Raw genomic sequence first — 25,522 nt, 5'->3', positions numbered from 1 at the left:
ACACTCAATAAAAATGATTATAAGTCGAAATGTAATTTTCAAAAGGCACTTGCCCTTTGTTGCTGGGAACCAGGAGCTCAGTATAAGAAGAATAAGACAGAGAGGGCACCCGGCCACCCGGCCACCCTCTAGTTCTCTTTCTAGCTCTGTGTTTCTCCTGTCCATAAATGCTGGAAGGGACTGAGCAAAAGCCTGTTGAGTCCTCTGATTCTGGCTCAGACTGCTGATTTACGGAACTGTGAACTCGAGAATAAGTGTTGCATTTAGGGCAGTAATTTTGGTGTGGGTTTTACAAAGACTAATTCATACAACATGTTTGGGGTAGTGTAAGTTCTAAAATAACATGTTCTAGTAAAAATGGTTAGGGTCTATGGATGACAGCTTCTAGCTCATTGGCTCAGAGATGATGGAGGGGAGAGGAACTACAGAACTCATCTAGGAGAACGTGGAGAACTGGTTTTTAAACTGCATTTTGTTTACTGGCAGTGCCACACGGGGCATCTTGCTTAGCCTTCTACCCCACAGTCTTCTGGAAACGAAAATGAAGAGCAGATTGAAATCATGGTCCTAACCGCTTGGGAACACACACACACACACACACACACACACACACACACACACACACACACACACACACACACACACACGCACACACACGGAAATCACTCCATCAGTGTGTCCAGCTCGCATCTCATGTTTTCAACCCCAAGACCGCCAGATCCGACGCCTCCTGAACCCGAACTCCCAAGCAACTTTTCTTGGGAGTCCGGCCAGGAGAGGAGGACACTTTGTCCACTCTCTTTCCCTTAGCTACCTCACAAGCAAGCAGGCAGGCTCGACCGACCCAGTCAGTGCTCAGATTCTTTTCTTCTCCAGCTCCCCAACGCCCGGCTCTGAAATCGCATGGAGCCCTTGGGGAGAGTGCCAGCGGCCTCAAGGTTCCCTTTCAGTGCCAGGCTGACCAGCGGGCAGCTTCGTTCTGTCCACATCCCTCCTGTCCCCTCCTTGCACCCCAACTCCCTTCCTCCGGGAGCGGCCTGGGAGCCTCTTCCCCTCGGGGTCAGAGCGTCGCCGGGCATGCCCAGTCTGACCGCGCGAGCGCGCGCGGGCCCCGGTCCCCCAATGCGCAGGTGCCGCGTCTGTCTCCGGGTGTCAGTGGCCGCGGGGTGGGGTGGGGGATCCTTCGGGGAACCCCAGAACCGCGCGCGGCCAGCTCGGGGTCCTCGTCCAGAGCGTCGCCAGCCCGCCCTCCGGTGCGCCCTGGAGCCAGCGGCCGAGCGTGGAGAGGAGATCCCCAGGGGCGAACGCGCGCGCGCGAGGGGAGGCTTTGGGGGGACTGGGCCATCTGCCCAGCCCTTTCCTTTCGGTCCTGGTGCGCACCCCCGAAGCCCCATCCTGCTTCGGGGGACCGCCCTAGGAACCTCCGAATCACAAACCCGTTTCTCCAAGAACATCCCTTACCCAAGGGGGTCCGCGCCCCGCTTCCTCCGCGTGTGGCCCTGCTGGAGCCTCCCTAAACCCCCCCACCCCAATTTGGCGGGGTCCACCCAGGCCGGGTCTCTAAGCGCGACAGGCCGGACCTGGGGTGGTGGGCGGGACGCAGGGACACCCAGGGACACCCCAAGCGCGCGCGCTCCCCGCACCGCGCACCGCAGTGGGCATGCTCCATGGTGGACGGGCGGGCGGGGAGGGAGCTAACGGGGCGGTGGCGAGGCCTGGGGAGCCTCCGGGAGGAGGCGGCGGCGGGGGCGGGACCGGGGCGGGGGCGAGCGAGCCAGCGAGAGCGAGCGAGCCGCTCCCGCCCCGCGTCCCGCCACCGCCACCGCGCGCAACGCGCGCACCGCACTCTCTCCAGGGTGGCCCTGCGCCCACATCCCGCACCGGTTTGTGGGTCCCACCAGAGGCAGGTAGGACCCCTCCCCGGGCCCCCCGAGGATGCTCACCCCGCCACAGTGTCTCCTCCCCGCACGAATTGCGCTCCCGGGGCCGGGCGGGCCGAACCGTGCGCGCGGGGCAGGTGCGCGCGGGGCGCGCGGTGGCTCCAAGCGGTGGCCGCCGCCTTCCTCCTCCCCGCATCTGGCCAGAAGCGGGACCCTCTCCCGGGTGGGAACCGTCGTCCCTAGGGGACGTGCCAAAGCTTGAATGGAGCCTGGCTGGGGCTCCGGCTCTCCGCACCCCCTTGGGCCGGTGGTTGGGATGCGCGGCGTGGCCCTTAGCCGGCCCCGGAGGAGGATCAGGTTTTGGGGCACCCCAAGAGAGACCAGAAGGAAGGGGTCCCGGGTTTCAGGATCTCCCTGGGGTTCCCTTCCACGCGCTCCCAGCCTTTGCACGGGCAGCGGGATGGCTATCGGGGTGCAGCCGCAGTTCCCCAGACTGCCCAGAGCGCGTCCAGGGCCACTCCAGGAGGACAGACACAAGCCACTGCCGCACAAGTAGCATGCATGGTTTTGCCTGGAGCGAAGGAGAAAAGGGGGTTCCCTCTATTATCTGCCAATTTGACCTTCTTTTTCCTAGCTATTAATCTGTCCTGTACAGTTAGGCTTTCCTTTGAAATGTTTCTTCCCAGCTTTTAGCAGAAACCTGATTTGTCCAGTGAAGCTGGACACATTAGGAACTTGGAGAGGGGATGGATTCGGTTGGGCTGACAGTCCTGTCGTTTGGACCTAGGCAGAGTCGAATTCCTTTCTTGAAGGGACATCAGTGATGTTCCTAAAGTTTATGCCAACCAAAAAATAATAAATAAACAAATAAAGCAACTGGTGATTTTTACCTGCACATGGAGTTATAAGACACAGGAAGATTTTATACGTGTAGATCCAGAAAGAGATTCACTTTTTAATTTCATTTTCCCAGGATTCTGGGTCTCCAAGATTTGTTGGAAATGAGAGCCGAGGATGTTAGACTCGAAACTTTAGTGGCCTAAATTATGGAACCACGCAGAACCAAAAGCTCGCTGGCCAGGGGCATGTGGCTTGATCTCCCATTATCCCTGTTACGTAATCTAGAATGCCGTTTTTCATCAGACAAGGTTGCATTTTTTTTTTTTTCCATCTGGTATTTTGGTCTCTTTTGTCATCCGACTTTGAATGGTAGACGTTTAGTACCTGATTGCAGCTCGGAAGAACACCTGTTTTCATTACGAAAACCAAGTTTTAGATGGAATGACATTTTGTAATAGTTATTATTATATTTTTTGGACGCATAAGACTTTTGCTGCCAGAACTGGTAACCTTTCACATGTAACCCAGCATATCTGAGGCAACATGTTCCAATTACCTATTACATTTCCCTCTAGCTATGATCTGAAATGAGTTTTGATTTACCTTTGATGATATCACTCCCCAGCTCTGCATTAATCATTGGTGAAACGCTATCCTGCAAGCAGTTGTCAAAACAGAATTTCTAAGCCTGTTTGATCACCGAGTCTATATTTTCATCTGTCAGGCTAATGCTACCTTTATTTTATGAATGCACACCTCCGCAGAAGAGCTTGTTCTAAAATACTTACTTCTAAGTTTAATGTTTTTGTGTCGAAAATTTGAAGGTTGTTAAATGACTTAACATCCTTGGGGTCTTGAGGAGGTGTGACTTGGGCTAATGAGAGAGTGAAATATGCAAGTTCAAAGAGTGCTAAGCCTTCCCAAGAAGCTTTTGCAGATTGGTATCATTTCTTTGAAACATTTGACCCCAACAGAGAATTCCTCAGTACCCTTTTAAGCATGGCTAGCTGGAGCTTTTCTATAAAACAAGTCCAACAAATCTTTAGGTGAATACGTATTTCTGACTTTTGGCAGAGTAGGACAGTTCTAGTTGGCAGTTCAAAATGAGCATGACAGTTTTCGAGTATACGTTCAGTTCAGTTCTGATTACTTTAGAATTAAAATGATGGCTGAGTGTTTGCCTAGTGTATTCATCCCTAACTCACCTTCCAAGTTAAAACTGAAGTAGAATTCAACTGGACTGCTGCTGTGGTGTTTTCCTTGAACTGACTGCACTGCATGATCATTTTTGAAAACATGGGATGCAAGTGAAATCAGATTCTGAAGTTGTGATCTCCCTGGTCAGGTTTCATATGTAGGTGTAAAAATCAAATATTAAATTAAAACAAAAATTTGGGGAATCAGAGCACTTGCAGGAAAGGAAGATGATGTTGCCTTTATGTTTTCCCCAAATGTACCTATTTTTGAGGAAAGAAAAATGTTACTTAATACAAAATACCTTAGCCCATTGTTACCCACTGATGGTTCTTTGTGACTCCAATGGCATGTTTATTAGCACTGGTCATACAGGTTTTTTTGTTTTTTGTTTTTTTTTTTATAAACTACCTACAGTGAATCCTGTAAAACCAAAGTTTATGCAATTGATATGTAAAAGAGGTCAAGGACTAATGGAGACACATTCATGGTCATTTTTGACATTTCTTGTCTAGGCCAGAGACTCAAATCATTGCATTTCTTCTCATGATAGAAACTTGTAGACCACATTAGTGCCTGACAAAAGACTTTTCCATTTATTGAAAAATAAAGACAGCTTTTTAAAGCTGATGTTAGGCTGCAACAACTTTCTGTGGTTGCTGATCAAATGTTTGCCAAGTTTGAGAGGACATTGCTTAATTCTTATTGTCAGTCCATTCATATTTTTGTTTCCCTGTAGCATTCAGGAAATAAAATAACCTTGTGGAGGTCTTTCTTCCATTCCTTAGAGTTTGGTTTTCTGTGCCATGGCTTTGTATGTGTGAGTCTGATAAACACTTCCTCAAGGTATAATAAACACTTAGTAATGCCTTAGGATGAGAAAAAAACATTCCGTCTTCAGATGCCGTGATGCTGTACTTAATCAAATCTAAGAATTGGCTTGACTTCACTTCCAGTAGTCAATAGTTAAGTGAAAGGTTCCCAATACCCTGCTTAGAATCAAGCGTTCTTTCAAAATATCACCCCCTCAGTCAAAGGCCCATTTCACTTAATCACAGCAATCATTTTCCAAGCCCCACTGTTTAGACATCTGCTGAGATTCTCATACCTTAGGATGCTTTTCCTATGGTGAAGGGGGGAACCAAGTTGGTAGAGAAGATGAAAGCAGTGATGCTCTGACTAAGCTAAGCGAACCTTGTGTTCAAGAGGATCAGTGGCCAGCAGAAATTTTATTTTCTCTGCCCGAGTTCCATTTACTTTTTCCTTCATTTACTTGGAAGAATAAAACACTACAGTGTAAGTGAGAAAGTTGTTCTCTGCATACTTTTCTTGCCAACTACCCAGAGAACCTTCGGTGAGAAGGTTGAGCACTGCCTGATACTCTTATAATTTCCCCATAATCAGGAAAAAGCTCCTTCATAGCCCTTTCCCCATGATCCTTGAGGATGTGAAGGGCTGGAAATTCTACCTCTAGTTGGAAGTAGGCAAATGATTGCTTTCTGATTGCCCTTTGGGAAGCATTTCTCCCTCCTTGCTCTGAATCAGTCAAGGATAATTTGGGCTCCTGAGGTGAATGTATAAAGTAGCCATTTTCTTAGAAAAGGAGGAAGAAAGTAGCACGAAGTCATTTGTTGTAAGCTGTTTATTTAGAGACACAAAAATATCGGCATTTCATGATAAAAATTAAAAAAGTATATCAGCATTTAGTTCTCCATTTGACATTTTGGTCTTTCCCACAGAGCAGGTCTGTACCTCATTTACCTCAGGTCCACCACGTAATGGGCAAAGGAAGAAGTTTGTTGGGTTTGTGGATTTTGCTAGCAAATGAATGACCTGATTTTAGCTGCTTACTTCCAAATGACAGTTCAGACAGATGTTAGAATCCCTGTTGATCATGACATTTAATTGCCTGAGGAGGATGTGTGTTTGCAGTTTTAAAAAATGATTTTGATAAATAAGAGTTCAATATAATTATTTTCTCTTGTATTTTCTGCAGTTAAAAAATACTTGGCCGAGAAGGCACTAAAGATTAGCTTCTTCAACTGAACAGCCTGTCCCCATCTGGGGTAGTGAAGCTGAGTGTCCAATGTGCATTCTTTGTGGCAAAGAATGGGCCGCAACCAAAAATTAACTCAAAATCAACCACATAATGAGTTCAAGGTTTTCTGGCAGTGTTCACCCTTATTTTAGTTGGTGAAATGAGGTCATAAACGGTAAACATTTCAGAATGTTTCAGTCTGAGTCTCGAGGATCCTCTGGACAGCAAATATAAACTAGGTATGCTCAGATCTTTAGGAGTTACAACAGGCTTTCCCTGAGCTAGCATTCTGACCCTGTTTATCCACTCAAGGACTCCACTGCCCCATCTGTGAAATGGAATACCTGAATAAGGACAAAATTATTGTTTAAAATTATTTTCTAGAATGATACTGATCATTGTATTGCTACTGCTTGGGTACTTCTAGTATTACCACTCCCCTTGCCATTCTTCTTTATTGGGACAAAAAACATTGACCTAACCACCCAAAGCAGAGTGAGTTTCCCATTGCACTTTGAAGGGACACTTGTTCTGTTTCCCTTTAACCTCCTAGGGCCACTAGGAAGTGGGGATCTTCCTCTACACTCTGTGACTGTAGTTGAGCAGAGGGACCTAAAATGATCTCACCTTTAGCCTCAAAATTTTGAAATTTTGGGCTTTTGAAATATTGCTCAGTGAGCCAGTTGCTATTCCCAAGTGTCTCCCGGCTAAGTATTAAAAAAATAATCCCATGTAGCACTTGAGGCCTGAAAGGAGAGAGTTAATCCCTTGAATAGTTTGGGGAGCCTTGATGTTTAGGGGAAGGTTTCCCTGGCTTCTGTCTGCTTCTATATTCCCACTGGACTTGAATGGAAGCTCTCAATTACTGGCCTTCTCTGGTTCCATGGTAATAGTAACAGTAGCAATAGAAGATCAGAAACTTGTCAGGCTTATAAAATGTTCCAGGTCTCTTAATCTTCCTTACCGAGTGTGTGTGTGTGTGTGTGTGTGTGTGTGTGTGTGTGTGTGTGTGTGTGAGAGAGAGAGAGAGAGAGAGAGAGAGAGAGTGTGCGCGTGTGTGTGTGTGTGTGTGTGTGTGTGTGAGAGAGAGAGAGAGAGAGAGTGTGCGCGTGTGTGTGTGTGTGTGAGAGAGAGAGAGAGAGAGAGAGAGAGAGAGAGAGAGAGAGAGAGAGAGAGAGAGAAAACAAATGTTTTAAATTGGGGAAATAGAGACTTAGAAAGGTTGTTACACTTTAAAGTCAGAAACAGGATTCAGAACCAGGTAGACTGGGATCAGAACTTCAACTTGTCTCCACTCTCACTTCCTGCCTGCCTTGGAAGCTACATGCTATAAAATGGCTTATTGTGATAAACAGTTGTGCGACCGTTATTTTAAGTGCCTGTGCTGTGAGACGGAAGGAAAATGTTCGGAGACCCTGCTCAGGAAGCTTGCAGGAAGAACCCTGCAAGAAGAAGTCGAGGATAAAATCGTCTGCTCTGCTAAGTCTGGCTGTTCTTGTTTCCGTAGATACACGGGCCTGCAAGAGGCAGGTTAGGTTGCTAAATCCACTCCAGGAGAGCCTAGAAAGCCAGTTTTAGCTTTCCACTGGGCCAACTTTGACCCAGCAGGGTTCACATGGATTTCAATCAGGCTAAGGTCCAGTCTTCCTCTGGTGAGAGTCAGCTTAGCACCTGTGGTTGTCCAAGACAGCAGGAGCTGTAGGAAGAAGTGGGTGCTTACCCTCTAAGGAGATCAGAGCTGCCTTTTTTCCTGGGAAGCTGTTGCCACGCAGGTCTGCCATATTTCTGCCAGGAGGGCATTGGCATTCCGGGTTGCCAGTGACTCCCTCATTGTAAGAGAAATGTGAAATGCCAATGGATTCAAATGACTAGATGTCACTGAAGAGTATTTTGAAATCAAGAAAAATGAAAGCATGTCTCATCCCTTTGAGCAGCCAAACAAAACATGTGTGTGGAGTGAATTCAGCCCAGAAGCTTGCCTTTTGAGTCTGAAGAGTCGGCGTATCTTGTGTCCTGGAAAATTTCAGTCTTGTATCTCCAAGAAGCTGCAGTAACTTCTCCACACAGCCCCTTTCTCTCTAGTGAACTTTTATTCCACCAGGTTGATGCTGCCATTAGTTTCCACTGCCTGTGATTTCATATTCTGAATCTGCATAAAGTTTGCTTCTCCTCATTTTTCCAATGAGGCCTTGAAGATGCAGTACTATTTGGGTCCTGTGGTACTTAGGAGCTATGGGAGATGCTCAGGAGGCAGTGTCTTGGGCATATGTAAGGCATGCATCTTTGCCCTAGTGCTCGCTATTAAATCCATTTTTATTGGTTTGTAAAATTATATAGAGGGTACATCACTATATTTCAGTTGAAGTGAGAAGGCAGAAATAGCAGAAGCAAAAATGTAAAATGCTCTTTTCCACCTACATCAATCCCCAATATAACCATAGGCAATAGCTGAGAGTGCCTCTTTTCTTTTTCTGTGCATTCGTATATACAAGTGTATGTGTGAATCTTTTTTATTGCACAAACTGGATTATATTGTATTAATTTTCCAGTGACTTGTTTTTACCCACTTATCTGTCTGTCAGGATCTTTTGATCTCATTACTTGAGTTCAATTTTTTCTTTCTAGCATTCCTTCCTAGCAAACATGGAAACACCACATTTTACTTAACTGTACTCTTTTTTCACTTTTGGAAATTGAGAGATCTTTGTGCATGGGTGTGTAGGTAGTGAAATTCCTAGAAATAGATTTAGTTGGTCAAAAGAATATGCACATCTTACATTTTTGAAAGAGCCTCACCAGATTGCTTTTAAGACAGGTCCCCATGGAATTTCTATCTTGTGGAACCTTAAATTATAAATGTATCCTTTAATTGAAGTATGTCCCACATTGTTACAGTACTTTATGAATTCAGTCAGATTTCAGTTAGGCACAGAATACCAGGAAATGAACTCAGAAGTAGTAAATAGTCAACGTCTTAAAAAAAAATCCCTGAAAATATAATATTTAACAAAAAAGAATTAACTAAGCAAGGGGCTAATTTAGCAACTCTTTGGTGAAGAGAGATAGAATCATATTTGAAAGTCTATGTCATGATACATTTGGTTAGCTGTAAACTCTTGACCCCTGAGACTAGTGACATGCAGCACCCTTGAATTTATGGACAAAGTAGTGAGAAGTGGCATTTGCCAACAGAGGTTGATATTTACCTAGTTCATTTTATTGCTAAAATTTCTGTCTAGATATATTAATAATTTTAGACTTGCAAATGATTACATCTTCAAGAATCTCTTTGTCTTCTACTTAGAGACTTTAAAGGATCAGAAATAATGCCGTTTTATTGTTTGATAGACACACTAGGTGTCACAATGATATATAAATGCAGTAGAAACTATACTGTATTTTAATTTTGAGAGATGCTAGGAAAACTAGAAATCTAGGTCACTGCTTTCCACATTTGTTTTTACAAATGATACCTTTGATAACTGGCATTATTATTAGTCTGGGTAAATTATTACTTTATTCTTTGATTTTTATGACACTACTTGAAGGATTTGGAACAACACTATACACTGTCACATTAACAGGATGAGTAAATTTTGATGTGGATCAATAGTTGCAACAAGATGAAATAATGCTGTGTTTCCAGAGGTGGATTCTGTTCTTCCATCTCCCTCAGCAGCAACTCATTTTTAAGAAAGATTCTTTCTTAGTTGGCAGTGAAGTGACATTCAGATTCTAATTGTATGCCATCTGCATGTTTATTTTTACAGCACACTGTGAATTGTAGAAACACAGAAGGATTCAGTCATCTCTCTTGGCAATGGATCCTTGTATATTCAAAAAAACGTGTACTAGGTTTTACTTACAGAATTGTATAGAATTTTTTGTTTTACAGTTTACAGACCAGTTTCTTTAATAATATCTGTGAAAGCCACAGTGGCGATCCCTACCTGGTCACTCTTTAACCTTGTGCCATCAGAGCTTACTGGGGAACAGATGGTATGTGTCAACTGAACCCTTGGATGAGAGCTTAATAGAGGACCCTGTAGAAGTGTGGGGAAGTCTAAGGAAAATAACCAGGATGAGTGCTGACGAGGGACTTAGCAACAGTGGGGAGCTATTCCTGTTCCAGGAGAAGGGGAGAGAAGGACTTCCTGGCAAGAATAGTGTCCTTTGGGACAAGGGTGCTGTCAACCTGTAATAACCTGCAGAGAGATATCCAGGTGATAAATTTGCCTAATTTACTCTTCTCTTGCCTTTATATTCTGGCTGGTACTTTCTTTTCTATTAATATATTTTTTATTTAAGTAACATGATCATATTTGGGTTAGTCATAACCAGAACACCCCCCTTCACCATCCCCTGCCTGTATTCGAGACCAGCATTCTACTACAGTTATTTGTTCTTAAGTTCAGTAAGTTGTATTTTTTTTCTTAAAGGATAAAAGTAAAAAAATATAGTAAAGGTGTGATAGTGGCAATCGCCGTTGTTTGCATAGGTCCAGAAAAATGGGGAAAATGAAAAAAAAAATCCTTGACCTAATTACAAAAAGGCCTCACCACAGAAGTTTATTGGCATAAGACAGACTCTGGGTTCCAGGCATACCTGTTCGTCCAACTCCAGTCATTCTCAAGGTCCTGGTGAAACTTTTTCCCACTTTAGCTATTGTTGTTATCAGATTCTTATATTTAAAGACTCTGGATTCTGTGCATTTCTTTCATCGATGTCAGGCTGATGTGGAGCATCCTCTAGTTTCAGCATACCATTCAATGCGGAGCCATCTGCCCTGCATGCAGACTGTTGCTGAGTCGTCTGGGTGATGGGAGCACTCTTTGGAGTAAGACAATGCCAAAGCAGTGGTAGGTCTTCCCTGGTAGGGGCTTGGATCCTGGTAATGTTAAAGACAATTGTGGTTGTTTCCATAGATGGTATCCATTGTTCAGGTGTGTGTGGGCGATGCCCATTCTTCTGAGGCCTGAGCCAAATCATTATGCCAATGTTCAGGGGAAAAGGCCTAATTACATTACCAAATTTGTGTTCCCATCTCTATTAGATAAGGACTTGTTTGCTTTTGTATTATTTTCCCATTTTAAGGTGCCTATGCAAAAGAGAAGCAATGCCACAAGATATTGTTGGTGCATCTGGGGGCTGACAAATAAAGTCCAACATTCCCCGTAACTTGGTACATACATGAAATCTATACAGAGATACTCTTCTACCAGTATTCTTATAAAACAGATCTCAAAGGGGGAAAATCAAACAATCAAATAACAAATTCAGTGGGAAAAATTGTCACTATATGAGGATATTCAAAAAGAGTTATAGATGTTAAGGGAATACATCTGAGATATACAAAGGAGATACACGTGACCCTTTTATGTTTTAAAAATGGTCAAGAGGGAGGGGGTGTTTCCGAGACACCACTTTGGTCTGTGGTTGGACAAGCGAAGAGAGCATGAAGCCATGTCCTCCCCTTGTTGCCTGCTGAAGTTTCCGACTCCCTGAGTGGCTTTTACTTCCTAATTGCTGGAAGTTGAAAGTTCAGCAGTCCCCTCCCAGCCCCTTGAAGGAACAAGGAAGCCTGGGGTCTCTTTTAAATTGCACTTCACTGGAACCCACTTGCTGGGACCCTGAGCAGGTGTCCAGGAATAACCCTGGAGATGGGGAGGAAGGAGAGAGAAGGCTGTGGGGGGCAGCCGAGGTTGCATGTTCACCTTATCTTGGCCAAAAAGCCTACAGCATGGAACCTTGCTGTGACGCGTTGCCTGCTGAAGCTTCAGACTCCACCAAAAAATTACTGTGAAAGATATCTTTCTTTAAACACCTTGATAACGAATATGATTGTAGTTTGGTTTCAGTCATGTAAAGAACACCCCCTTTCACCAGTGCAATATTCTGGAACATCACCAATGTCCCGAATCTCCCTCCTCCCCACTCCACTCCTGCCTGTACTCTAGACAGGCTTTCTACTTCCTTCATTCATTCACTTTGTTATGATAGTTCTCAGTGTAGTTATTTCTCTAACTGCACTCATCACTCAGTGGTGAGCTTCATGTTGTGGGCTGGAACTCCTCTCTTTTGTGTCTGAGAATTATTGCAAAAATGTATTTCAGTTTTCTTAAAACCCATAAATGAGTGAGACTATTCTCTCTCCCTCTGACTTATTTCACTCAGGACGATAGATTCCATGTACATCCATGTATAGGAAAATTTCATGACCATCTCTCCTGACGGCTGCATAATACTTTCCATTTATTGAACCCAGAGAAGGGAGAGGAGGCAGGACTGGAGAATGATAATGAATAGGTCTGAGGTTGAAATGGGAAAGGTTGTGTGTGGGTGTGAGATCAGGGCAGGATGGAAAGCCTCTGATCTGGTTTTGTGGATCAAAAAGAGAAAACTGGAGTTGTGATTACATTTAAATTTGCATTTGGAATGTTCTTTAGCACAACATGACTAGTTAGTATCAGTAAAATTTGAGCTTGGCCTTAGAGTAATATTAACTTTTTTTTAAGAGTTCATTTGGGATACATAACATTTCTTGGGAAATATAGAGAATGGGAAACTTCCTGTACTTATTTGAGGATTGCCAAAGTGTAGGCTTGAAGATAGTAAAAACAGAAGGAGTCATAAAATCTGTCAACTTGAAGTTAGTCTGTAAGTTTTAATTCCTTTGCTTTTAATATTTTATGAAAATATTTTATCTAAAATGTCAGCTACCTGGGGGAAGAAACAGAAAGGAAATTAAGGTTATTAACAGTAATTTTCCTTCAAAGAAGTCAATTTGGTGGAATCATTAGCATCACTGTGTAGAAATGAACAAGCTATACTTTTCACATTTGTTCAGTTGGGCAGCGAGTCTTCAAGATTTCAAGCTTATTTATTCTCTAGTTGTCAGGGCCTACTTGTTTGAAAGGGGAAGACTGATCAAGTTGGTCTGTGTACTTGTTCTGAATGAACAAACATTGAAACTCGATTAGAATAATAAAATCATATTGCTAGAAGGCATCTGAGTTCATCTCATTTCCACATTTTATGGTATGAGAAATTAAGACAGTGGTTTTGAGATGGCTGCTCTGCAGATTTGCCTGAGTTGGTTATTCTGGGGAAATCACATCTCTTCTCCATTCTGAAGGATTGATTACAGGAGATTCGCTCCTTCTCCCTCTTAACTCTTTTTTGTTTGTTTGTTTTGGTTTTTTGGCCACACCCAGTGACACTCAGGGGTTACTCCCAGTTATGCTCTCAGAAATCGGTCCTGGCTTAGGGGGACCATATGGGACTCTGGGGGATCAAACCACGGTCCATTCTAGGCAAGTCAAGACACCTTACTGCTCTGTGCCACTGCCCTGGTCCCATCCCTCTTAACTCTTACATAGACTCCTAAACTGCCTATTCCAAGGGCTTGATTGTTTTTTATAGTTTTATATGTAAACACGGAGCTTTTTGGACATCCCCTTTCCCAGAACAGTGGTATTGTCTGGCTGTCAAGAATATTCATTTCTCTTGGCTCTTCTCACAGACTTTCTGTACAAGATCACTCTTCATGTACTATTCTGTAGTCACCTACTCACTGATGACTCCCGTATTGCTGAACTCTAGTCTGTGCTCTAGTTGTAACCTATTAATTTGCTGCAGATCTCAATGTTGAAGTTCAATGGATCTCTTTCAGATCAATGTATTTCAGACAGAACTTTTCGCAGCTTCGCTGGGAACCCTTGACTCATCCTGGGTTGGAAATCCTGAATTAGGTCAAGCCATCAATCTGTTGAGTCTCCTCTACCAAGATCTTATATTTTCAGTTCACTGTCTTCCTATATTTGCTGCTTAAGTTTATATTCCTAATGTTTCAGGACTTGATTATTCTAGTAATGTTGGAGTTTCCCCATGACACTCTTTCTCATTCATTTGGTCACTCCTCTATGCTGTTGACTGTTAAGTAGCACAACAATGAAAAGAAGTTAAACCCCTGCCTTTGATCTGAGTTTACTAGAGGATCTAAAGAAATAGGTACATTTACATCTTGGGGTCCCTTTATTCCACTCTCCATACTCACCCAAGTGATTTGCACAAGACATCTTAGTAGAGCATCACGTTTGAATTGCTTTGAAAGCCTCCAATTGCTTTTTCCTATTTGCCAAATATGAACCACCCACACTAAACTTCGACAATGAAGTGTTTTTTTTTTTTCCTTTTACCTCAACAGAGCTAGATTAAAATTCCATGAACAACAAGACTGTGTGGCCACAGTGCCTTTGCCAATTTTACACTCAGCCCCCTTCATCATCTGACTAAGCCCCCTGTAGACCTTTACCATTTGGGGGCCTTACCTTATTTCTCTATAGCATGTCTTTCAAAGTTTAGCCATAGCAGGACTTTCTTGGGAGAGGGGAGAATCCAGAATATTTTACAAATGAAATAAATGTCTCTAAAATACATATGAAATAAGTTTCTCTAAAATAATTGAGTGACACAACATTTTATTAATAAGACTGCCTATGGGGCAAATTGGGAGAGCAATTTGATGAATAAGCAGGAGAGGTGCCATGTTTAATAAACTGAAGCTATCTGCAGATTGATGACATGGGGAAAAGTATTTTATGATTATTTGCACCATTCACTCAGAAGTAGCACAACAAGAAGTGACAGTTTTGGAAAGATGAGCAGCAATCTGAGAACTCTGTATTCTTTTTTTTTTCCTAACAGAAACTCTTCATACTTTAATGTTTGAGTGTCCTAGGATGAGAAGTGACCCTTCCTTGAAGGTAGTTTGTCATTTAAATAGTCTCACATTGTTTCTTTGAATGTGATTTTTATCAAGTGATGCTTTTTTCTTTTTCTTACAGTGTGTTGGAGTTCTAAATCTAAAAGGTTTCCTCATTTGTAACTTGGTTGTGTGCAAGGCAAACACCTTTCCGGCTGTGCCCCTCTGCTGTATCACTCCAGCCCCTCAGTCCCATTTTGATTGTTTTCTAAGAAATTAGTTGGACTATATCTGGCAAGGTTCACAGGTTTCTCCTGCCATACATGGGAGACACTGTGATGGCGGGGATCAAGCCCAGATCTCCCACATGCACAGTTTGTGTTCAGCTTCTCTAGCCATCTCTCAATTTTGCTTTGAAGCTTTCTTTTTCACTACGCTCTTCCCAAGCTTAATATGTCAATCATGTTTAGGAGGTCTTTTTTTTTTTTAATAATTGACATCTGCTTGATTTTTTTTAATATTGTATAGAAAAGTGCTAAATATGTTAATAATTAGACATCATTCACATTTGAATGTTGAGGACATTTAGGATTATAGTTTAGTTGTTGTAGCTAGGAAATATTTCATGGTAATGCTTTGGAATTACAGATAGAAAATATTTCCTTTGATTTAGAGTCTTTTGGACCTGTGAGGCCCTCTGAGAATCTAACTCTGGCCTCATTCTGTCCATTCTTCATTCTCTTTGAAAGAAGTTCAAAGTAACTTGCTTCAAGTTCCTCCTCTTCTGTCAAAAGTTCCTCTGAAATTCTGCAGCTACCAGAGGGAACACAGGACATTTCAAAGGCCAGATGATTTGATTATTAATGCCTATCCTGATAATGATTCTGAACCAAGCTCTCCTCAATTGTTTTGTTATGATAATTTTAATTTTCTGAGCTTGCATATGTAAACTTATGACAGACCAACAGGTTTTACCTTTAAGTTGGTAATCAGGAGGAACTCTAAAGAGTAGCAGATACCCTTTAATAACCTAGTTATATTCTACTATATAACAAACTTAGTATTTTTCTGTTGGAGGGTGAAGGCAATACAAAAGGTATTTTTTTCTAAACATGCTCTCTGTCCTATAATATAATTACATAAATTCATGTGCTAGAGGTAAAAACAGTGGTTTGTAATTGCAGAAGGAAGGTAATGTGAGTGGCCTTTTTACCTTTACGTAATGTATGTGACCATTCTCTATGCTCATGCCCCAACCTGTATGCACCGCACATAGACACTCACATAGACACCCCCTGACACACAGACTCTCAGCTCTCAGGCCAGCCTGTCCAATGATGACATTTGTGAAAAGTTGCACTGTAAAGAAAATGAAGTCAGTTCCTGATATTTCTGAATCCTGTTAGGTGACTTTGAAATATTTACAAATGTTAGGATTTCCCCAGATACCTGAACGCCAGGCCCCAAGTCCAGTGTCTTTTCGGTTTAAGTGTGTTCTGGGCCTTGCCAAATGAATGTGACCACATTTAATTCTCTCAGACGTTCTGTGGGCGAGCATTAAGACCACCAATGAACACACAGAAAACTGAGAGGAAGAAAAGCATTTACTCTAGGTCACAGGTTGTTCAGTGGCATGGACAGGCTTCACAGGGAGGTGTCCTTTACTCTGAATGGCTTCCTTTATGTCATCTGTGCTTGGCAGGATGTCTGAGGTACATTTCTCCATGCTTCTTGACTGATGAAGCAGTGGTTTTACTTCAGAGAGACAACATGGCTGCTGAAACATTATTCTTTTAAGTCTGTCTTGTAGCCATGCAATCTCATGCAGTGCAGTTTTGGTGAATGATATGTAGAGACAATTATGTGAATTCTTCTAGAAGTAGGATCCAGTGCTTAGGCTTGCAGTGACTGGCTTGTGGTCCACATACCAAAGAAGACAAAACTAGAAGTAGAGGGGGCCTGGTTTCTTGAGGACTTACTTGAGTGGCTTTATCTGTTCTGAGCCACTTGAAAAAATTCCTTAACTGAAGAAGCGAATCTTTGATTCAGTTGCTTTATTATGACTTTTGGGTTTGGCAGAGCTAGACCCAATGTGTTTAGGGGATATTATTGCCAGTTTATTCTCAGGGCTCACTCCTGGCAGTGCTCAGGGGACTTTGCAAGAAGCAAGACTGAACCATACAAAGCATATACTTCAGCTCTTTGAGTTATCTTCCTGAAATAAGTAAATTGTTTTGATGGGTGCTATGGACTGAATTATATCCTTTCAAAATTTATATGCTGGCCTAAACCCCAGCACAATGTGACTGTATTTGGAGATAAGACCTTTAAGGAGACAAGTACATTTAAAATGATGCTATTAGATGGGCTCCAATCCAGTATGACCAGTGGCCTTATAAGAAGAAAATACTAGGACATGGGAGCGCAACTGAGATGTGCACAGGCCCACGGATGAAAGGGCATATGAGGACTCTATAAGAAAGTGGCTCTCCTTGCACCGAGGAACATTCCCAGGAAACTGTCCCTTTGATTGCTGAATTCATCTTGGACTTAGAACCTGCTGAACTGTGAGAAAATAAATTTCTATTCTTTAAGCCACTTAGCTTGTGGTATTTTGTTATGGCAACTTGAGCAAACGAATCCACTGGGGCTTTTTTACTTGCAGTTGAGAGCAGTCCTCTTGATATGGAAATCCAAACAAGTATTGCAGATCAAAGTCAAAACAAAAGAAATTATTTGACTATTAAATATTTTTAAAAAACGGACACTGTTTTCAGGGCACTGGTGGCTCTCTGCTTTGTTTGACTTCTGGTGTCTCCCCTCCACAAGCACACTGACACACAGGCAAACACTAGCGTGTGTTTGCTCACACGTACGGCTCTGAGCTTCCCGAAGCAGAGGCTGCCATTTCCTGACCTAACGCCACACTTAGTACATTTGGAGATTACGTGTGTGCCATTAAGTATGCTCCACACATCCATTGTACCTGTTTTGCTTGAATAAATTATTGAATGGATATACTTGGCAGTAATTATGAAGAAGAGATCAAATTAGTACAGTGATAAAATGTTGATGTTCACTTATCACTTGAAAATTATTTTGATATTTCAAGATAAGTTCTTTGAAAGGCGATTTTTATCTGTTTCATTTAATTAGATGATATTTGCATTCACGGTGCTATTTTGTTAATTGGCAAATATAAAGATAAAGATATTGCCTTTACTTTGGCTACCTAGGAAGATTTCTATCCACCAGTGAATTTTATAATCATGTGAATTTTATATCATTTTTATGTGGACTCATAGGGTTGATATATATCTTAAGTGAGCTGAAATAATGTCCTAAATTAGAAATTTGAAGCATTATTTAAATTATAACATGATGAGTAATATTTACTCAGTGAGTTTCTTGGCTCTCAATAGATGTTTGAGGTATTTTTTAAAATAGTAAAATTGTTTTTTATTCTACTTTTCTTACTTTTAAGTAGTGACAGATATATTTTAATTTCTTTTTCATTAGTTGTCGCTTTTGTGATATTCTTTTGTTGGAGATTGAGGGGTATAAACTGTGATTAAGTACCATGTAGTTTGTTGCTTGATCTGTTGCTTTTGGTTTTTGGGCCACACCCAGTGACTCTCAGGGGTTACTCCTGGCTATGCACTCAGAAATTGCTCCTAACTTGGGGGACCATATGGGATCTAACTTAAGTCGGCTGCTTGCGAGGCAAACGCCCTATCATTGCGCTTTCGCTCCGGCCCCTGAACTGTTGCTTTTAAAACAGCGCAATGCTGCTTGCTTTCTTAGTTAAATCATACAGACATATAGATGTTGTTTAAAACATTCAAACCAGAAATGGACATAGTTACAATATGAAATGGGGTCAAGGAAATAAAATAGTTGATTCCTTTATATATGTGAATAAAATTTCAATTACTTCATTTGAAGAAACTAATTGGAACCACTTGGGTCTTTCCCTCTTTTTTTATCTTTTACTTTGGGACCATACCCGGTTGTATTCAGGGGCTACTCCCAGCCCTGAGTTCAAGGTTGCTCCCTGTGAGTGGGGGATTGTTGTGTTACTTCCTCACTCTGGTAGCAGCACTTGGGGGACCCTGTGGAAATGGAGATGAGCTCAGCCTATTGTGTTCTCTTTCCAATAACTTTCCAAGCAAACTTGACACATTCTCACCCTTTAAATGATCTGGGTGCATCTTTGTGTGTGTGTGTGTGTGTGTGTGTGTGTGTGTGTGTGTGTGTGTGTGTGTGTGTGTGTGGTTTTTGGGTCACACCTGGCAATGCTCAGGGGTTATTCCTGGCTCCAGGCTCAGAAATTGTTCCTGGCAGGCACGGGGGACCATATGGGACGCCGGGATTCGAACCGATGACCTCCTGCATGAAAGGCAAATGCCTTACCTCCATGCTATCTCTCCGGCCCCCTGGGTGCATCTTTTTAAGACATAGTAGGCTCTTCAAAGTGTGTGCTGAAGAGCATATGAGAACACTGTGTGCTATTGTTCTACTTCTTTTCTTTTTTTCATGGTTTTGTAAATCCTCTTTTGAGTTTGTATAGTTTCTGCTGTTTCTTAAATTGGTAGCTAAACAGTGATTGTTTTTTTTTTTTAGCATTCATTATCAAGTTGTGTTTTACTCTCAAATTCCATGGGAAATGGAATTTGATGTCGTACAATGGGCATCAATACCTTGCTGACACGTACTTTTTCCGAGTTAAAAATATATTGATCTTGACATTGACCTTTCTTGACATTTAGGATAATTGACTAGACTCTGAATACATAAAGTCCAATGTAATTGTAAATGCCTATTCCCATAACATCTTCAATGATCGAATAAACATAATTCAGAAAATTGTCCGGATACAGGGACATTTATACAGGAGCTGGCCATATATAGTCTAGACTTACGTGTAAGTGCTCATTTTCCGAAGACTCCCTCATGAAACTGAAGATTGGGTTTACAGGTCCAAGGATGTGGCTCTGGTTATTATAACCACAATATATGTAAGGAATGTATTTTTCTTCCTTTGAACAAAATAACATGTTTAAAAAAATTTTTGGAGTGACATTATACAATGTGTACACCCTATGTGACTCATTTTAGAGTGCGGTTGGTATGAGAATTAAATTATCATAGAAATTTTTTCCTTATTTGCTACAATTCACTTAGTTTTTAGTTAAGTTTACAAAGAGTTCCGTAAAGTCAGTAGGACCGGAAAAAGTCATCTAAAGCTCATTTTATCTGAATGGAAAAGTAAATATTTTGTAGGTGAAGATCCACCATAGAAAATAACTTGATAATTACTTTCAGGAATAGCATTAGTATATTGGGTAGGAAGCCAGTTGGTTTTTTTAAAAAAAATTTTTTAAGGGGGCACACCAAAATACTGGGTAGCACTCAGAGGTTACTCCTTGTTTTCAGAAGTCACTCCTGGCAGACTCCGGGGACCATATAGGATATCAAACCTCGGTTGGCTGCAAGCAAGACAAATGCCCTACTCAATGTGTTATTGCTCTGGTCCCTGGAAGGCAGTAGTTTCGAAGTGCTTAGTGCAAAGGTGTTTCTCTAGAAAGCGTCCATCTGGAAGAAACCCATTTGGAATTTAACAAAAGGACCGTGTGTGTGTGTGTGTGTGTGTGTGTGTGTGTGTGTGTGTGTGTGTGTGTGTGTGTGTTTTATGTTGTCAGTTACTTCGCCAATAACCATAGACAATTACCTAATCTTTTCTCTTTCTGGTTATATTTGTTTTACTTTGTTTCATTTTTGGGCCACAGCCCCAAGTACTGGCTCTGCTCTCAAGAATTATCCCTGGTGGTGCTCAGGGATATAGGATGCGAAGGATTGCACCTGGATTAGCCGCATGCAAGGTCAATGCCTTACCATTGTACTATTGTTCTGACTCTCGTGATTATTTTTAATATCAGTCCTGTTAGACCACATCTCCTCCAAAGGAAACTGAGGCCCATTGAAGTGATTTGTTCAGGAACACCTGGTGGTTGAGCTGTATAGTATTAAATCTGGAACCAGTTCCTTTTCTTCTTATTTCATATGGTCCCTCTTTTCTTTTTTTTTTTTTTTTTTGTGGTTTTTGGGTCACACCCGGCAGTTCTCAGGGGTTATTTCTGGCTCCACGCTCAGAAATTGCTCCTGGCAGGCACAGAGGACCATATGGGGCGCCGGGATTCGAACTGATGACCTCCTGCATGAAAGGCAAACGCCTTACCTCCATGCTATCTCTCCGGCCCCATGGTCCCTCTTTTCAATGCTCTGAGTTGATGATTTTTGATTGGAGCACTGGTATTAGAAAGCTTCCTCTAGAAAAGGAATTGGGAGAAGTGAATTACAGCTAGTTGTGCACTGGACTAGTCAACTTGGTGTATTATAAAAGCTTTGGGGACCATATAGAATGCTGAAATTGAATCTGGGTGCAGTTACATGTAAGCCAAGCACCCTTACCTGCTGTACTACCTATCAAGCCCCTTCAGTTGTCACTCTTTCCCTATATCTAAAGTGATAAGATATCACTTAAGGCTTGTAGATGTCTTTCATATGTATGATTTTTACTATCATTAAGAGTTCCTGTTTGTCTCTACTAATACTTCTTGTGTTGAAGTGTATATGTCATATTAATTGTGCCAATTCAAATATCTTTTGCTTACTGCTTACATAGCATAGCCTAGCATTTTCCTTTGTCCAAGTTAATGTGTTTCTAAAGTGTTTTCTTTTTGTTGAGAGGTACTTTGTCATTGTTACATTCATTTTTATAATTGCTGTCATTTGGATGGAATGTTTGTCCCATTTATATGGTAGATATTGGATCAGTTATATGGAAAAAATACTTTATGAAATTTGATATTTTTGTATTTTAAGTTTTATTTTTAATTTTTATATATATTTTTCATTTTATTTCAACAGAGAATGTTATTTTAGATTGAATATGTATTAATTAAACAAAATTTTGATTGACACAGTGCTTTTTAGCAAACAGATCATTTTATTCTCTATAGTTTGGGTGATTTTGTTGTCAGATTCCACAGTCTTGAGGTCTTTATAAACATTTGCAATAACCTGCTTTTTAACTCTTCAAAGAATGATGCCATAGGGGCTGGAGAGATAGCACAGCAGTAGGGCGTTTGCCCTTCAAGTGGCTGACCCAGGATGGACTGATGATGGTTCAAATCCCAGCATCCCATATGATCCCCCAAAACTGTTGGGGCGATTTCTGAGCACAGAGCCAGGAATAACCCCTGAGTGCCACTGGGTGTGACCTAAACACCACCCCCCCCCCAAAAGAATGATGCTGTAAAATAAAATCTTCCATTTCACCTTCTACTATATAGCTTTTCTGCCCTTCTACCTTCAGTCTTGCACCTTGGGTTTGTGAATTATCCATAATAAATTTCCAGTTTATTTTTTTGTCCCCCTATTCACAATACAGACCAGGCAAAGGGCCTAGTTTGAGGTGTATATGAAGAGCATTTACTGTACCTCCTCTTTCTATACAGTCAGTGTAAAGAGCACAGCCTGTGGTAAGAATTGGGAGGCCTTATCTTTTTATTTCTTTTTTTTCTTTTTTCTTTTTTTAATATTTATATAAAATCCTTCACCAGTGCAACATTCCCGTGACAAATATCCCAAGTGTCCTTCCTCCCCACCCCACACCAGCCTGTACTCTAGACAGGCTTTCTACTTCCCTCATTCAGTCACATTTTGTTATGACAGTATTCAGTGTAATTATTTCTGTGACTGCACTAAACAATCCCTATGGTGAGCTAATGTTGGGAGCTGGACCCTCCAGTTCTCCTTTATTTTGTCTCTGAGAATTATTACACAAGTGTTTTTCATTTTTCTTAAAACCCATACATGAGGAGCTGGAGAGATAGCATGGAGGTAAGGCATTTGCCTTTCATGCAGAAAGTCATCTATTCGAATCCCAGCGTCCCAAAAAGTCCCCTGTGCCTGCCAGGAGCAATTTCTGAGCATGGAGCCAGGAGTAACCCCTGAGCACTGCCGGGTGTGACCCAAAAACCACACACACACACACACACACACACACACACACACACACACACACACACGCACGCACACAATACCCATAGATGAGTTAGACCATTCTGTATTTATCTCTCTCCCTCTGACTTATTTTACTCAGCATAATAGATTCCATTTACATCCTTGTATAGGAAAATTTCATGACTTTATTTCTTCTGATGGCTGCATAATATTCCATTGTATATATATACCATAGTTTCTTTAGCCATTCATCTATTGAGGGGCATCTAGGCTGTTTCCAGAGTCTGGCTATTGTAAACAGTGCTGCAATGAATATAGATGTGAGAAAGGGATTTTTGTATTGTATTTTTGTGTTCCTAGGATATATCTCTAGGAGTGGTATAACTGGATCATATGGGAGCTCAACTTCCAGCTTTTGAAGAAATCTCCATATCGCTTTCCACAAAGGTTGGACTAGATGGCATTCCCAACCAGCAGTGAATAAGAGTTCCTTTCTCTCCACATCCCCGGTAGCACTGCTTGTTCTCATTCTTTCTGATGTGTGCCAATCTGATGTGTGGCGTGAGATGGTACCTCATAGTTGTTTTAATATAGATGGGACTATATTAAGCTGAGAAACTTCTGTATCTCAAAGGAAATAGTGTCCCGGATACAAGAGCCACCTGCTGAGTGGGAGAAACTATTCACCCAAAACCCATCAGATGAGGGGTTAATATCCAAAAAATACAAGGCACTGACATAACTTTACAAGAAAAAAATCATCTAACCCCATCATAAAATGGGGAGAAGAACTGAACAGATACTTTGTCAAAAAAGAAATACAAATGGCTAAAAGGCACATGAAAAAATGCTCCATTATCACTAATCATCAGAGAGATGCAAATCAAAATATATTTCCAGTTTAAACTCTCCTGAATTTCTTTCTGCTTCTTCCAGAGCTGCAGTGGGTAATTTTACCTCACTGTCGTTCTCTGAGTTCATGGACCTCCCTTGCTCATATAAAAACTTTGATAAGTTCTGCGCATGATCAACTGACATCATGCCACAGTTGTGGTTAGTGCAACTCTGGGGCCATTTACTACCTTTTGTACTTATTCTCCAATAATACATGGCTGAATGCCCAGACTCCCTTTGCAGGTAGTCCATTTTTGCAGAGACCTCTCAAGTCATTAAAACTTAGTACCCTGCATCCTATACACTTGATTCACAGGATTGCTCAGATGTTGGCACTGTTAAACTTTCAAAAATTGCTCCTTTTCAGTTTTATCGAAACTCTGTTACTTTGTACTGAATGCTAAAACAATCCCCTAACTGGAAGGCTCCAACCTCACACATGCCCCAACAGAGTAGACTGAGTTTCTGTGCAAAGTCACACACCCAGTCAGGAAAGAAAATATTAGCATCTTGATAATTCTGTTGTGTAAGGACTATTTTGGAGAGTTGATTTGAGCTGGATAAGAAGGAAGGAAATTCTCTTTGTTCCTGAAATTTCTCCTCGAATAAGTATTTTTTTGTATTAAAAGTTTATCTCATAGTGAGACTCTGTTTGGGATGGGTTTGCTCAGGGTTATCTTTATCTGTGTCAATCACGTGTGTTAGCTAGTCTTGTGTGAGCAAGTTGGAGGAAACTCATTACCTATTCACTTATGGTCTTTGGCTTGGAACATTTCCTTCTCATCTGTTGATGAGACATTATTAGCTACGTTAACAAGGTGCACAGATAAGTATTACACCTTTAGTTACATTTATAACCTGTGTATGTATCACCAAAAGCAATCATCTTCTTCCAACATAGTAATAATAAATATTAAGTAAAAAATTGGTAATTACTGAGTCAATGTATGGCGATTAAAGGAGACTGGTTTTTTTGGGTAAAGGTCTATTCTAATGAGAGGGATAAAGATTCTGTTCTTCGATGAGTGGATCATGAAGATATGGTACATATATCTGATGGAATACTACATAGCTGTAAGGAATGATGCAATCATGAAATTTGAAGTAACATGAATGGAACTGGAAGATATTATGTTCAATGAAGTAAGCCAGAACAAGAAGGATAAATATAGAATACTATTATTTATATGTGGTATTTAGAATAACTGCATGAAAAAATGAAATGGTCTAAATGGGAGTTGTCCTGAACATCCTTGGCCCCAGTCTATAGCAAGGAGAAGGGAAGAAACTGAGTGGAGGAAGAGAACAACAAATATGAAAAGACAGGGTCCAGGGACCAAGTGGTCTTATGTACATTAGTGGAGAAGAAAAAAAGGACAGAATTAAATATCTAAGCCAAAGTCAACAACAACAGAATCAAGAGACTTAGACTAATAATCTAAACTTTAAACGGCCCTTTTCTACTGGCAGGCTGTGGGGCAAAGGGTAGTGATTGGTATACACCCTGGGAATATGGTGGAGGGAGGTCGACACTGCTGGTGAAATTGGCCCTGATTCATTGTATGTCTGAAACCCAACTATAAAGGACTCTGTAAATCACAATTGTTTCAATAAAAAAGAAATTACGTTCTTCAACATTCTTCTGATTTGGTTAAACAGTTAGTCACTAAAGTGAAAATCATTGTAAATCAAAACTATTATAAGCTCAGTCAAAGTAGTGGTTATATTGCCCAATCTAAGTGAAACCTGACTCTAGGTTAATACTTTGCTATGGTAAAAATCTAAACAGAGGATAACAGACAGACAAGTAGTACAGGGGCTAAGGTGCTTGTCTTGTAAGTAGTTGATCTGCACTACTGTGGGAGATCTCTGAGCACTTCCAGCGGTGGCCCTAACCATCATCCTATGCTCAAAAACTCCCAATCCCAGATCAGATATATTTTT

At 41.5% G+C, this 25,522-nt stretch overlaps 1 protein-coding gene and 1 non-coding gene across 6 annotated transcripts in view; one reads left to right on the top strand and one right to left on the bottom strand.

Moving 5' to 3' along the window:
- Window positions 1–1,754: 1,754 nt before the first annotated feature.
- PLCB4 (phospholipase C beta 4) overlaps window positions 1,755–25,522 on the top strand; it is a 418,068-nt gene continuing 394,300 nt past the window's right edge. For 4 of the 5 annotated variants that reach the window (XM_049780221.1, XM_049780218.1, XM_049780220.1 and 1 more), the window contains exon 1: window positions 1,755–1,907. The gene's annotated coding sequence lies outside the window, so the exon portion shown is untranslated. Of the gene's footprint in view, window positions 1,908–14,658; window positions 14,718–25,522 lie in introns of all 5 variants that reach the window. The other variant, XM_049780217.1, reaches the window with a different exon arrangement.
- Window positions 22,085–22,217, bottom strand: LOC126019351 (small nucleolar RNA SNORA51). Its single transcript, XR_007499077.1, has one exon. It is a non-coding gene; the product is annotated as a small nucleolar RNA SNORA51 (small nucleolar RNA).

Source organism: Suncus etruscus, chromosome 9 (assembly GCF_024139225.1).
Source record: "Suncus etruscus isolate mSunEtr1 chromosome 9, mSunEtr1.pri.cur, whole genome shotgun sequence".
NCBI classification, from domain to species: domain Eukaryota; kingdom Metazoa; phylum Chordata; class Mammalia; order Eulipotyphla; family Soricidae; genus Suncus; species Suncus etruscus.
This window is presented reverse-complemented; position numbering and strand designations above follow the sequence as displayed.